This window comes from Hylobates moloch, unplaced genomic scaffold, assembly GCF_009828535.3.
Source record: "Hylobates moloch isolate HMO894 unplaced genomic scaffold, HMol_V3 SCAFFOLD_22, whole genome shotgun sequence".
NCBI classification, from domain to species: Eukaryota; Metazoa; Chordata; class Mammalia; order Primates; family Hylobatidae; genus Hylobates; species Hylobates moloch.
In genome coordinates this window covers 529,299-543,803 of record NW_026652297.1, presented here as the reverse complement: position 1 = coordinate 543,803, position 14,505 = coordinate 529,299, and the positions used below count along the sequence as shown (strand labels likewise).

The 14,505-nt window shown below is 41.5% G+C and overlaps 1 protein-coding gene across 2 annotated transcripts in view; it reads left to right on the top strand.

Annotated features, from left to right (window-relative positions):
• SLC4A8 (solute carrier family 4 member 8) overlaps window positions 1-14,505 on the top strand; it is a 228,456-nt gene that overhangs the window by 136,474 nt on the left and 77,477 nt on the right. The window contains exon 26 of one of the 2 annotated variants that reach the window (XR_009211717.1): window positions 3,669-3,700. The exons of the other annotated variant lie outside the window; for it this stretch is intronic. The gene's annotated coding sequence lies outside the window, so the exon portion shown is untranslated. Of the gene's footprint in view, window positions 1-3,668; window positions 3,701-14,505 lie in introns of those variants that run through there. 2 annotated transcript variants of the gene reach the window in all.

Below are 14,505 nucleotides of genomic sequence, written 5' to 3'. Positions count from 1 at the left end.
CTTTCTTTCTTTCTTTCTTTCTTTCTTTCTTTCTTTCTTTCTTTCTTCTTTCTTTCTTGACAGAGTTTTGCTCTTATTGCCCAAGCTGGAGTGCAGTAGCACGATCTCGGCTCACGGCAACCTTCGCCTCCTGGGTTCAAGCAATTCTCCTGCCTCAGCATCCCCAGTAACGGATTACAGTCCCTTGCCACCATGCCTGGCTAATTTTTGTATTTTTAGTAGAGAGGGGGTTTCACCATGTTGGCCAGGCTGGTCTCGAACTCCTGACCTCAAGTGATCCACCCACCTTGGCCTCCCAAAGTGCTGAGATTACAGGCGTGAGCCACCACACTCAGCCTTTCTGCCCATTTTCTAATGGTTGTTTTACTCTTGATTGTAGGAGTTCTTAATCTTAGATCCATGCCAATTACGTATGTTTCAAATATTTTTCCTACCTTGTAACTTGTCTTTTCCCTTTCTTTATTGTATCTTTTGAAAAATAGGCGCTCTTAATTTTAACAGGTCTGAATTTGTCTTTTCCTTTATAGAGAGCGCTTTTCGTATCTTGTTTAAGAAATCCTTTTCCCTGAGGTCATGAAGTTATTTCCCAGTATTATATTCAAAGGCTTTATAGTTCTGGCTTTCACATTTAGACCTTTATTTCACCTGGAACTAGGGCTCTAATTTCATTATTTTCCAAGTACTTACCCAATCATTCTAACACCATTTATTGAAAAATCTGTTGTTTCCCAGTTGATCTGCAATGCCCCGTGTGGTCATATACCAGAAGTTCAAATATTGGGGGTCTATTTCCGGGATTTCTATTCTGCTCTATTGATTTATTTGTTTAACCCTGTGCCAAAACCATACATTTTTTCCCCATTTCAGTTTTCGTTATTCATTCAACATGTTTATTTGGAATGCTTAATAGACAGCATTCTAGGTAGTGAAGATAAAGCCCTGCCCTCCTAGAATTTATGGTCTAGTGGGAGAGTCACACAATAAACAAGATAAATAAAATACATAGTATGTTAGATAACAATATATGCTGAGGAGAAAAATAAAGCAGGAAAGGGGATTAGGAAGAGTTGGGGATGGAGCTGGAATTTTGAGTTTCGGTCAGGGAAGGTTTCATTGTAAAGGAGATAGTAATGTTAATATCTGAGGGAAGTAAGAGGGCCCCCTGTGGCTGTCTGGAGGAAGAGAGCTCCAGGCAGAAGGATCCGCAGGTGCAAAGGCCCTGAGAAGGGACCATGCCTGGTGTGTCTGAGTAACAGGTTTGGCCAGTGAGCACGCGTGGTGCGAGCAGATACAGGGAGATGAAGTTGGAGCGTTAACGGGGCCTATCACGGGAGCCCTGTCATTCACCGTATGGATTTTAGCTTTTACTGCCATTAGAGGATTTCGAGTAGAGTAACTTGATCTACTCTATATTTAAAAGGATCCCTCTTGATATTGAGTTGAGAAAAGACCAAAGAGGGGCCAGGGTGGAAACAGGAAGACCAGCCGCGAATCTGTTGAAATAATTCAGGTGAAAGATAATGGTGACTTGGACCAGGGGTGTAGCCCTGGTGAAAGAGGTGAGATTCTGGATGTGCCAACAGATTCCACGTGAGGCTTGAGAGAAAGACAACAGTCAAGGAGGACTCCAGGATTTCTTCTCGGGGACATTTTCCACAAAGGAACGAAGTCTTTATTATCTGATGAGCGTTATTGCACACAGAGTGCTGACAAACAGGGAACAGGAGCTTCACTCTGAGGCAGGTGCTGGGCTGAACTGGTCCACCGCTGCCTCCATCTGTGAAAGTCAAGGCAGACTTCCTAGAGGAGGCTGAATCCAATCTCACTTTTCTGAAGGACAAATGAGAGTTTGCCAGATGAACGCTGGGCATTTCAAGCATGGGAACAGCATGAGTAAAAGTCTGGGTGAGTGAAACAGTACAGAGCAGACATTTCCAAACCTTCTCAGTTTACTGAACCCTTAGTGTCTTGGTGGATTTTTCATGGCATTTCTAGTCCAGAAATAATGCCTAACTGTTCCATGACTGACTGATTAGGTCCAAACAACTTAATAACCATTTATGTCCTAGTAACTAAATAGCTGCTTAAAAAATCATACACATAAATTGAAAGAAAAGAATATTTTAATTTTATTCTTAAATAACCACAGTGATGTACTAATAGAATGTGTGCACATGTTGGGTACTACTCAGTTTCCCAGACGCTGGGATCAGATTGGACACCACCACCATGCTTCAGTGGTTTTGTGTTTTTTTTTTTTTTTTGTGACAGAGATCGTGTCGCCAGGTGAGTGCAGTGCATGATCTCGGTCATTCAGGCTTACAGGCGTGAGCCACCGCGCCCGGCATATTTGTGTTTTATTATAGCAACTCTTGAAAACCCAGTTTTGAAAGAGATAATGTCACTGAAAGGAATGCTTGTATTTAATGTTGAAATTGTGAACTACTTCACGTTAAAGGTTACGCAGTATCTGACAGATGCTGAGTATTGGTATATTTCCCTCAAAAAGTTAAAATATTTTTCAAAGCCTCTGTTAATTAAGTGTCCTGGGGTGCCTTGGTGCACATTCTGGGAGCCACAGGTCTTGGGTATTTGGGGGAACTAAAAGCATTTTCTTTTCTTTTCTTTTTTTTTGAGACGGAGTCTCGCTCTGTCACCCAGGCTGGAGTGCAGTGGCACGATCTCGGCTCACTGCAACTTCCACATCCCGAGTTCAAGAGATTCTCATGCCTCAGCCTCTTGAGTAGCTGGGGTTACAGGCGCGTGCCACCACGCCCAGCTAATCTTTTGTATTTTTAGTAGAGATGGGGTTTCACCATGCTGGCCAGGCTGGTCTCAAACTCCTGACCGCGTGATCCACCCGCCTGGGCCTCCCAATGTGCTGGAATTACAGGCGTGAGCCACTGCACCCACCCAATTTTTTGTATTTTTTAGTAGAGATGGGGTTTCCCGGTGTTGGCCAGGCTGGTCTTGAACTCCCGAGCTCAGACAATCCGCCCGCCTCAGCCTCCTAAAGTGCTAGGATTACAGGCGTGAGCCACCGTGCCCGGCCAAAGCATTTTTCATGCTAGGGGAGAACATGTTTGTACAGGGGAGAGTGAGAGGAAATGAAGCTAAACTATTAGGCAGGGGCAACTATGCAAGACATTGTCGGCCATGTTAAGTTTTATCCAGCCAATGGAACGCCAGGAATGCACGGTCTTAGTCTCAGGAAATGTACACTATAATTTGGAAGACAGATATGTGTGCATATATACACACACACATATATATATATACCTGCAACACATTGTGATTATTCCCCTGAGAAAAAAATATGTACTAAATGCTTGATTTTCGACTCAGGAGGAGGTTAGAGAAAGCGTTATGAAGTATAGAATATATAGGTTGGTCCCTGAAGAATGAAGAACAAATGACCAGAAAAAAAAGAGTCAACTGCAAAAGCAAATCAACAGACATGACAGTGCATATGGCGTATTTGTGAACTGCACAGGGCTGGTATGGCCAATGAATTAAAATTGTAGGAGGTAGCAATGAAAAGGTTGCCTGGGGTCAACTGTGAGTAGTTTTGAATGCAACACTGTGCAGTTTAGACTTTCTTCCAATAACTACATGAAGCCGTAAAGGATTTCTAAGAGGTGACTGATTTGATTAGTTTTGTGTTCTAGAAAGACAAATCTGGCAGCATGAAGACTGACTGGAATATAAAGAGATGAGCCATAGGGAGACTGGCTAGAAAGATGGCTGTATTGGTTAGCTAGTGCTACACTACTGCTGCATAACAAACCACTCCAAAAGTAAGTGTTTCTCCCAGCATTTCTCACTTATGGGTCTGTGGGTTGGCTGCAATTCAGCTGGGGTAGGCTGGAGTCCAGGCACAAGGCTGCAGGGTAGGTCCAAGTCTGTCCCGTACTTTTCTACATTAGCTTTGGACCAGAAACTACTTGGGGGCATGCTCTTCTCATGGTAGATCTTAGTGCAAGAGACTAAGCGAAATGGTGCAAAGGCACATGGAAAGCCTCTGCTTGCATTCTGTCTACTTTCTGCTGAACTAAGCAAGTCACATAGCTAATCCAAAGTTACTGACATGATCACTTGAGACCAGGAGTTTGAGACAAGCTTGGCCAACATAGCAAAACCCTATCTCTACTAAAAATACAAAAAATCAGCTGGGCATGGCAGTGCATGCCTGTAATCCCAGCTACTCAGGAGGCTGAGGTGGGAGGATTGCTTGAACCCGGGAGACGGAGGTTGCGGTGAGCCGAGATGGTGCCACTGCACTCCAGCCTGGGCGACAGAGCAAGACCCTGTCTCAAAAAAACAAAGTCACTGACATGACACCAAAGAGAGGGAAGAATGAACAACACTCCATTAATAATACTCCTGTACTGGCCAAGTGCAGTGGCTCACGCCTATAATCCTAGCACTTTGGGAAGCCGAGGCGGGTGGATCACCTGAGGTCAGAAGTTCGAGACCAGCTTGGCCAACATGGTGAAACCCCGTCTCTACTAAAAATACAAAAATTAGCCAGGCGTGGTGGCATGTGCGTGTAATCCCAGCTACTCGGGAGGCTGAGACAGGAGAATTGCTTGAACCCAGCAGGCGGAGGTTGCAGTGAGCCGAGATTGTGCCACTGCACTCCAGCCTGGGCGACAGAGCAAGACACTGTCTCAAAAAACAAAAACAAATCCTGTATTGTAGTAGAAACAAGAGATAATTAGGGCAATAACAGTGGAAAGGTAGGCATAGAATCAAAGGTATTAAGCAGCACCAGCTCCTAGGACTTAGGGTTCATTAGAAGTGAGGTTTCTATCTTGGGAATATGGATTATAAACTAATACTTACAGGGTGCACAGTAGGCCCTAGGCACCATTCTAAGTGCTTACCTACACTGATTAATATAACCTGTCATAACAACCCTATGAGACAGGAGCTACCATTATCTGTATTTTACAGATAAGGAATCCAGCCTGGGCACAGTGTCTCACACCTGTAATCCCAGTACTTTGGGAGGCAGAGGTGGGAGGATCGCTTGAGCCCAGGAGTTCAAGACTGGCCTGGGCAAACAGGGTGAAACCCCATCTCTGCAAAAAATAGAAAAATTAGCTGGGCATGGTGGTGTATGTCTGTTGTCCCAGCTACTCAGGAGGCTGAGTTGGGAAGATCACCTGAGCCCAGGGAGGTCAAGGCTGCAGTGAGCCATGATTGTGCCACTGCACTCCAGAGTTCCAGCTTGGGTGACAGAGCAAGACACTGTCTCAAAAAGAAAAAGAAAAGAAAAGAAGGAAAGAAGAAACCCAAAGCTCAATAGTTATATAACTGCCCAAGATTAAAAGGCTGCTACATGGTGAAGTGTGGATTTGAATCCAAGACAACTGGCTGCACAGTCCACATGGCTGGCCACAATGAACACTATCTCTCAACTGTGCCTATCGAAGAGTGTACTTACTACATAGGATGCATAGCAGTGCCATCTATGCCATTACAGATGCTGACTTTGAGGCATGAAGTATGCTCTTGTAGATGCAGCTTGACCAAATTAATTGGCAAATTATTTGCAAAGCTACAATAATCCAAAAGTAGGATAAACCAAGAAAAGTCCACAGGCTAACACAACGAGGCCTATTGTCACAAGTTGCAGTGGAAGGAGGGCTAGAGGGAGCGACATCTTCCACATCATCAATATTTCTGCAGGGTTTGCCAGTGTGGGAGGAGATTAGGAGTAATCTCAGAGATAAAATCTTCCGACTGGAGTCAGCTGGCATCATAGAAAGCTAAGGGATTAAAATCCGTCTCCATCGAAGGGAACAGTACATTTAGAGGGAGCAATAATGTCCAGAATGAAGGATGGAAGATTAAGTAAACTATGATTGGGTTAAAAGGTAGAAAGAAGTGAGGCAGAACATCCAAAGAAGGAAGGTAACTTCCACTGCTGGATTTCCATCAGGAAACCTTAAATAACCTCTAAAGGTAGTGATGAGAACAGGGATATAACCAGAGGGTCACAGACTCTCAGAGGTGGAAGGTGCACAGTCCTACTTTATACTTTAAACATTGTATACCCCAGACATTGTTAACCTGGGCCTCAAGGATGAGTTTCACAGTCAAATGCAAAATTATGCATTACTCTGTGTGTGTGTGTGTGTGTGTGTGTGTGTGTGTGTGCCTGCGTGTGCACGTGCATACATGCATGAGTATATGTGCATGGATCTGAGCATTTTTCTGGGAAGAAAAAATATCCATGGTGTCCATTCAATTTTCAAAGAGGCCCTTGAACATAAAAATGTCCAGGACAACTGATTGTATAATTTTTCCTTGAATAAACATGGCTGGCTCCTTCTTTGGGTGCCTGCCTTGTTGCTGATCCGTTCTGTTGTAACATCCTTCCTCATATCGGGCTGGTGTTTATCCTCCAGGAACTCCCACCCACAGTCCTGGTTTGCCCTCTGGAGTAACACTGGGTAAGTCTAATCCCTCTTTCATCTTTCTAAATGGAAACTTCTTTCTCAGAGTATTGAATTTTTTTCCTGATATGAGCTTAGTTGTTAAAAGAAATCCTTGACATTTTTGATGCTTCTAAAGATTCTCATGGAGTCAGCAAATATCCTCATATTTGAAAAGTTTGTAAGCTTGGCTACCTGGAGCTGAAAGGTAACCGATTCCATTACTACTTAACCCGATATAGTCCCAGAAGGTGTAATTTTCATGTTTGTTAAAATATTGGAGAAAGGATATAGAATTCCGTCCTCTCTCCCTGTTTGGGAAATAATGCTTAATGATAGCTCCAAAAGGTCTGATTTTCAGGAAATGCAGCTTTAACAAGGGGGACATAACATTCTGATTGTAACCACAGAACTTCAGAAAATGCAAAATAAAAACGAAAGTAAGTTTATTACGTGGAAAGACTTTATGTCATAGGATTGAATTTTTTTAAATCTATGACCTCAAACTTTTCTTCGTAACTTATTTACACATTGGCTTTCTTATAAATTATACTACATAAAGCCTTTAGTCATTATATTTTAACCATATTTGTGGATTTATCTTTCTTTCCTTCTGTTTATAATCACGTTGATTTTGTTACCATACTGGAAATCAATGCTCCATCTCTTTTTTTTTTTTTGAGATGGTGTTTTGCTCTTGTTACCCAGGCTGGAGTGCAGTGGCACGATCTCAGCTCACCGCAACCTCTGCCTCCCGGGTTCAAGCGATTCTCCTGCCTCAGACTCCTGAGTAGCTGGGATTACAGGCATGCACTACCACGCCCGGCTAATTTTGTATTTTTAGTAGAGACAGGGTTTCACCATGTTGGTCAGGCTGGTCTTGAACTCCCAACCTCAGGTGATCTGCTTGCCTCGGCCTCCCAAAGTGCTGGGATTATAGGTGTGAGCCACACCCCGGCCTCCATCTCCTTATCTAGTATGAGGTCTGCTTCATTTGAAGCCAACTGCTAATTCAGCTATCTGGAGCAGCCTTAGCAGGTAATCACTAAATGTTTGTTGATGTAAGATAAGAAGAAACAAATGCTCACTCATTCAGTGAGTATGTATTGAAAACCTACTGTGTACAAAGCATACAAACTGCAAGGAGTCGAAGTGTTACTGGTGGACAGTGTCCAGGTAAAATAATTGGACAAAATGCACAAACAAATCAAGATAAGAATGAAGCAAGGAAAGCATAGATTTACTGAAATGAAAGTACACTCCACAGACCGGGAGCAGGCTTGAGCAAGCAGCTCAAGAGTGCTGGTTACAGAATTTTCCAGGATTTAAATACCCTCCAGAGGTTTCCCATTGGTTACTTGGTTTACACCCTATGTAACTAAAGTAGTGGCCTGCAATCAGTCTGATTGGTTGCAGAAGGTGACCAATCAGAGGCTGAAATGAAGTTACAAAGTTACACATGAAGTCTTGGCATAAGACCAGTCTGATTGCTGATTGGTTGCAGGAGGGGACCAATCACAGGTACTTTCATTTTTCATCTGCAATGCAGAAAAGGGGGGTGTGCAAATGGAGTAGCCTCTGATCCTTTTGTTACTTGGTGTGGAGAGGTGGGGTTTTCCCTTTTGATTCAGTTCTAGGAAGTCAGTGCAAATGCACCTTGGGTTCCCTGCCTCCAGACCCTATTCTTGAACCTGCCTCAAAAGAACTTACAGTTTAGTACTCAAGTTAAGACAGATATTTAAATTGATGTAGAGGTAAAACAATGCAACAATGAATATGGCTGATACACCAACAATGTATATAAAAGAATCATAAAATAAATACCAATTAATTAAAGCAGAAAGAGAGAAGAGAGGAAACAAAGAACAGACGGGAACAAATAAGGAAACAAAGTAGCTCAATGTTAGATTTAACCCCGATATTGATAATCACATCAACTATAACTTGTCTAACCCAATTGAAAAAAAAAGATTGTCAGATTGGAAAATAAAGTAATACCCAACCATATGTTGCCTAAAATAAACCACCTTTTTGTGGTGGTGGTGGGGGGTTAATTGACAAATAAAAATCATATATATTTATGGTATACAATATGATATTTGGAAATACGTATACATTGTGAAATGGCTAAATCAAGCTAGTTAACAGATGGTGAGAACACTTAAAATCTATTCTCTTAGCAATTTTCAAGTACTGGTATATCTTGTTTTATTGTGCTTCTTATTTTTTATTTTATTTTATTTTTGTTTTTGAGATGGAGTCTTGCTCTGTCACCCAGGCTGCAGTGCAGTGGCACAATCTCAGCTCACTGCAACCTCCACCTCCTGGGTTTAAGCGATTCTCCTGCCTCAGCCTCCTGAGTAGCTGGGATTATTGGCACCCGCTACCACGCCTGGCTAATTTCTGTAGTTTTAGGAGAAAGGGGGTTTTGCCATGTTGGCCAGGCTGTCTCAAACTCCCGACCTCAAGTGATCTGCCCGCTTTGGCCTCCCAAAGTGCTGGGATTACAGGCATGAGCCACTATGCCTGGCCTATTGTACTTTCTAAAATTGCACTTCACAGATATTGTGTTTTTTTTTCAAATTGAAGTTTTGTGGCAACCCTACATCGAGCAAGCCTATGGGTGCCTTTTTTCCAACAGCACATGCTCACTTTATGTTTCTGTGTCACATTTTGGTAATTTTTGCTATATTTCAAACTTTTAAACTGTTATAACATCTGTTATATCTGTGGTTAGTGGTCTTTGATGTCACAGTTGTAATTCTTTTGGGGTACCACGAACCATACCCATACAAGGTGGCAAGCGTAAATGTTGTGTGTGCTCTGACTGCTCCACCAACTAGTTGTTCTCTGTCTTTCTTCTTCTCCTTGGGCCTCTCTATTCCCTAAGACACAATATTAAAATTAGGCCAATTAACAATTCTATAGTGTGGCTGGGCACAGTGGCTCATGCCTGTAATCCCAGCACTTTGGGAGGCCAAAGTGGGTGGATCACCTGAGGTCAGGAGTTTAAGACCAGCCTGGCCAACATGGTAAAACCCCATCTCTACCAAAAAATACAAAAATTAGCCAGGCAGGGTGGTGCATGCCTGTAGTCCCAGCTACTCGGGAGGCTGAGGGAGGAGAATCACTTGAACCTGGGAGGTGGAGGTTGCGGTGAGCCAAGATTGTGCCACTGCACTCCAGCCCAGGTGACAGAGTGAGACTCCATCTCAAAAAAAGAGAAAGAAAGAAAGAAAGAAAGAAAGAAAGAAATCCTATAGTGGCCTTTAAGTGTTCAAATAAAAGGAAGAGTTGCATGTCTTTCACTTTAAATCAAAAGCTAGAGATGATTGAGCTTGGTGAGGAAGACATGTTGAAAACTGAGACAGGCTGAAAGGTATGTCTCCCAGGCTAAAGGGCAAGGCACAATCATAGTTCATTGTAACCTCAAACTTCTGGGATCAAGTGATCCTCCTGTCTCAGTCTCCCAAGTAGCTGAGATTACATGGCCCACGTCACTGTGCCCAGCTATGTTTTAAAGTTTTTTGTAGAGAGAGGGTCTTGCTATGTTGTGCAGGCTGGTCTTGAAATCCTGGCCTCAACTAGTCTTCTTGCCTTGGCCTCCCAAGTCCTGGGATTACAGGCATGAGCCACTGCACCTGGTCAAGGAAAAATTCTTGAAGGAAATTTAAAGTGCTACTCCAGTGAACACATGAATAATAAGAAAGCAAAACAGCCTTATTGCTGATACGGAGAAAGTATCAGTGGTCTGGGTGGAAGACCAAACCAGCCACAACGTTCCCTTAAACCAAAACCCAATCTAGAACAAGGCAATAACTTCAATTCAATAAAGGCTTAAGGAGCTGAGGAAGCTTCAGGAGAAAAGTCTGAAGCCAGCAGAGGTTGGTTCATGAGGTTTATAGGAAGAAGCCAAGAAGCCATCTCCAGAACATGACAGTACAAGGTGAAGGAGCAAGCGCTGATGGAGAATCTGTAGTAAGTTATCCAGAAGAACTAGCTAAGATCATTAATTGATGAAAGTGGTCACACTAAACACAGATTTTCAGTGTAGAGAAAAAGCCTTCTATTGGAAGAAGACGCCATCTAGGACTTTCACAGCTAGAGAGGAGAAGTCAATGCCTGGCTTCAAAGTTTTAAAGGACAGGCTGACTCTTGTGTTAGGAGGTAATGCAGCTGGTGACTTTAAGTGGAAGCCAATGCTCATTGACCATTTTGAAAATCCTAGGCCCCTTAAGAATGATGCTAAATCTACTCTGCCTGTGCTCTATACATGGAACAACAAAGCCTGGATAACAGCACGTTTGTTGACAGCACCATTTATTAAATATTTTAAGCCCACTGTTGAGACCTACTGCTCAAAAAAAAAAAAAAAAAAGATTCCTTTCAATATATTACTGCTCGTTGAGAATATACCTGGTCACCCAAGGGCTCTGACAGAGGTGTATAAGGAAATTAATGTTTACATGCCTGCTAACACACCATCCATTCTGTAGCCCGTGGAGCAAAGAGTAATTTCAATTTTCAAGTCATATTATTTAAGAAGTACATTTTGTAAGACTATGGCAGCCATAGGTAATGATTCCTCTGATGGATCTGGGAAAGGAAATGGAGAGCCTTTTGGAAATGATTCACCATTGAAAAAGCCATTAACAACATCTGTAATTTATGGGAGAAGGTCAAAATATCAACATCAACAGGAGTGGGAAAAAGTTTATTCCAGCCCTCTGGGAGTATAAATTAGTTCAACCATTGTGGAAGACAGTGTGGCAATCCCTCAGGGATCTAGAACTAGAAATACCATTTGACCCAGCGATCCCATTACTGGGTATATGCCCAAAGGATTATAAATCATGCTACTATAAAGACACATGCACACGTATGTTTATTGCGGCACTATTCACAAATAGCAAAGACTTGGAACCAACCCAAATGTCTATCAGTGATAGACTGGATAAAGAAAATGTGGCACATATGCACCATGGAATACTATGCAGCCATAAAAAAGGATGAGTTCATGTCCTTTGCAGGGACATGGATGAAGCTGGAAACCATCATTCTCAGCAAACTATCACAAGGACAGAAAACCAAACGTCGCATGTTCTCACTTGTAGGTGGGAGCTGAACAATGAGAACACATGGACACAGTGCAGGCAACATCATACACCGGGGCCTGTTGGGGGGTGGGAGGCTGGGGGAGGTATAGCATTAGGAGAAATACCTAATGTAAATGATGAGTTGATGGGTGCAACAAACCAACATGGCACATGTATACCTATGTAACAAACCTGCACGTTGTGCGCATGTACCCTAGAACTTAAAGTATAATAATTTAAAAAAGCATAAAAAAAGATCATGACTTGCTGCAGGCTCAGATGATGGTTAGCACTTTTTAGGAATGAAGTATTTTCAAACTAAGGTATGTACATTTTTAAGATATAATGCTATCGCACACTTAGTAACTACATTATAGTATAAACATGACTTTTTATGTACACTGAGAAACCAAAAATTTATGTAACTTACTTGCCTGTGATATTTGCAATATATTGGAGGTATGCCTGTATACAATACATTGTTATCAACTATTGTCACTATGATGTATAATAGATTTCTGGAACTATTCTTCCTAACTGACATCTTGTATCCTTTGACCAACATCTCCCCAATCCCCTTATCCCACAGCCTCTGATAACCACCATTTTACTCTTTACTTTTATGAGGTTGACTTTATTAGATTTCAGATATTAGTGAGATCATATGGTATTTGTCTTTTTGTGTCTGGCTTATTTCACTTAACGTAATGTCCTTCAGGTTTATCTACATTGTTGCAAATGATGCGATTTCCTTCTTTTTTAAGGCTGAATAAAAAGACCAAATTTTCTTTATCCATTCACCCACTGATAGACACTTAGTGGACTTTATATCTTAGCTATTGTGAATAATGCTGCGGTGAACAAGAGAGTTCAGTATCACTTCGATGTACTAATTTTATTTCCATTGGATATATACCCAGTAGTGGGATTGCTGGATCATATGGTAGTTTTATTTTGTATTTTTTTGAGGAGCCTTCATATTGTTTTCCATAATGGCTGTACTAATTTACATTCCTACTAACAGTGTACAAGAGTTCTCTTTTCTCCACATCCTTGCAAAAACTTATTTTTTGTCTTTTTTTTTTTACAATTGCCATTTTAACAGGTGTGAGGGGATATTTCATTGTGGTTTTAATTTGCATTTTCCTGATGATTAGTGATATTGAGTTTTTTTCATATACTTCTTGGCCATTTGCATGTCTTCTTTCGAGGCGTGTCTATTCAGGTTCTTTGCCTATGTTTTAACAGGGCTCTTTGTTTTCTTATTGTTGAGTTGTTTGAGTTCCTTATATATTTTGGATGTTAGCCTCTTGTTAGATGTATGACTAGCAAATATTTTCTCCCATTCTGTTGGTTGTCTCATTATTCTGTTTATTGTTAAGGAACCCATTTTAAATATAAAGACACAAAGAGGTTAAAATTAAAAGAATGGGGGAAAAAGAAATACCATGCTGATGCTATATTAGACAAAGTAGATTTCAGAGCAAAAAATATTAGAAGGATAAAGAAGGTCATGCCATAATGATAAAGAAGTGATTTGATCAAGAGGACACAACAATCCTAAACATCAATTTATCTAATAACAGAGCTTCCAAATAAAGGAAGAAAAACTGATAGAATTGCAAGGAGAAGTAGAATAATCTGCAATTATATTCAGAAATGTCCTTTCTCAATAAATGACAGAACAAGTATAAAGAAAATCAGTAGGGATATGGGATACTTGAACATCACTATTAATCACCTTGACCTAATTGACATTTATAGAGCATTCCATCCAATGACAACAGGGAACACACTCTTCATAAATGCATAGAAAACAGCTGGGCACAGTGGCTCATGCCTGTAATCCCAGCACTTTGGGAGGCTGAGGCGGTGGAATCACTTGAGGTCAGGAGTTTGAGACCAGTCTGGCCAACAAGGTGAAACCCTGTCTGTACTGAAAACACAACATTGAGATGGTCATGGTGGAGCACACCTGTAATCCCAACTACTCTGGAAGCTGAGGTGGGAGAATCGCTTGAACCTGGGAGGCAGAGGTTGCAGTGAGCCAAGATCGCACCATTGCACTTCAGCCTAGCTGACAGAGTGAGACCCTGTCTTGGAAAATAAAACAAAAGCCAAAAAACCAACCAACCAACCAACCAACCAACCAAAATACAGAACATTTCCCAAGATAGATCATATTCTGGGTCATAAAACAAGTCTCAAAAACCTGAAGACAATCGACTTGTATAACTCTTGTTCTCTGACTACATGCACTAAAATTAGAAATTGACAACACAAAGTTATCGGGAAAATCCCTGAATATTTGAAAATTAGGTCGTAGGCTTCTAAATAACCCACGAGTCAAAGAGAAAGCAAAAGGGAAATTAAAAGGCATTTTTAACTGAATTGAAACGAAAATGCAATATATCAAAATTTGTGGGATGCAGCTAAAGTAGTACTTACAGAGAAATTTATAGCACTAGGTGTCTATTTTAGAAATGAGGAAAGGTCTTAAATAAATGTCCTCAGCTTTTACCTTAAAAAATTAGGGGAAATTTGGGAGGCTGAGTTGGGTGGATCACCTGAGGTCAAGAGTTTGAGACCAGCGAGACTAGCCTGGCCAACATGGCAAAACCCCATCTCTACTAAAAATATAAAAATTAGCCGGGTGTGGTGGTGGGCATCTGTAATCCCAGCTACTCGGGAGGCTGAGGCAGGAGAATTGCTTGAACCCAGGGGGCCGGAGGTTGCAGTGAGCCAAGATCATGCCACCTCATTCCAGCCTGGGCAAAAGAGCGAAACGCTGTCTAAAAAAAAAATAAATAAAAAAAATTAGGGGAAAAAAAGCAAGTGAAACTCAAAGTAAATAGAAGGAAGGAAATAATAAAGATTAGAGTAGAAATCAATGAAATAGAACGCAGAAAATCAGTGGAGAAAAATCAATGAAACCAAAAAGTATTTTTTGAGATCAATAAAGTTGA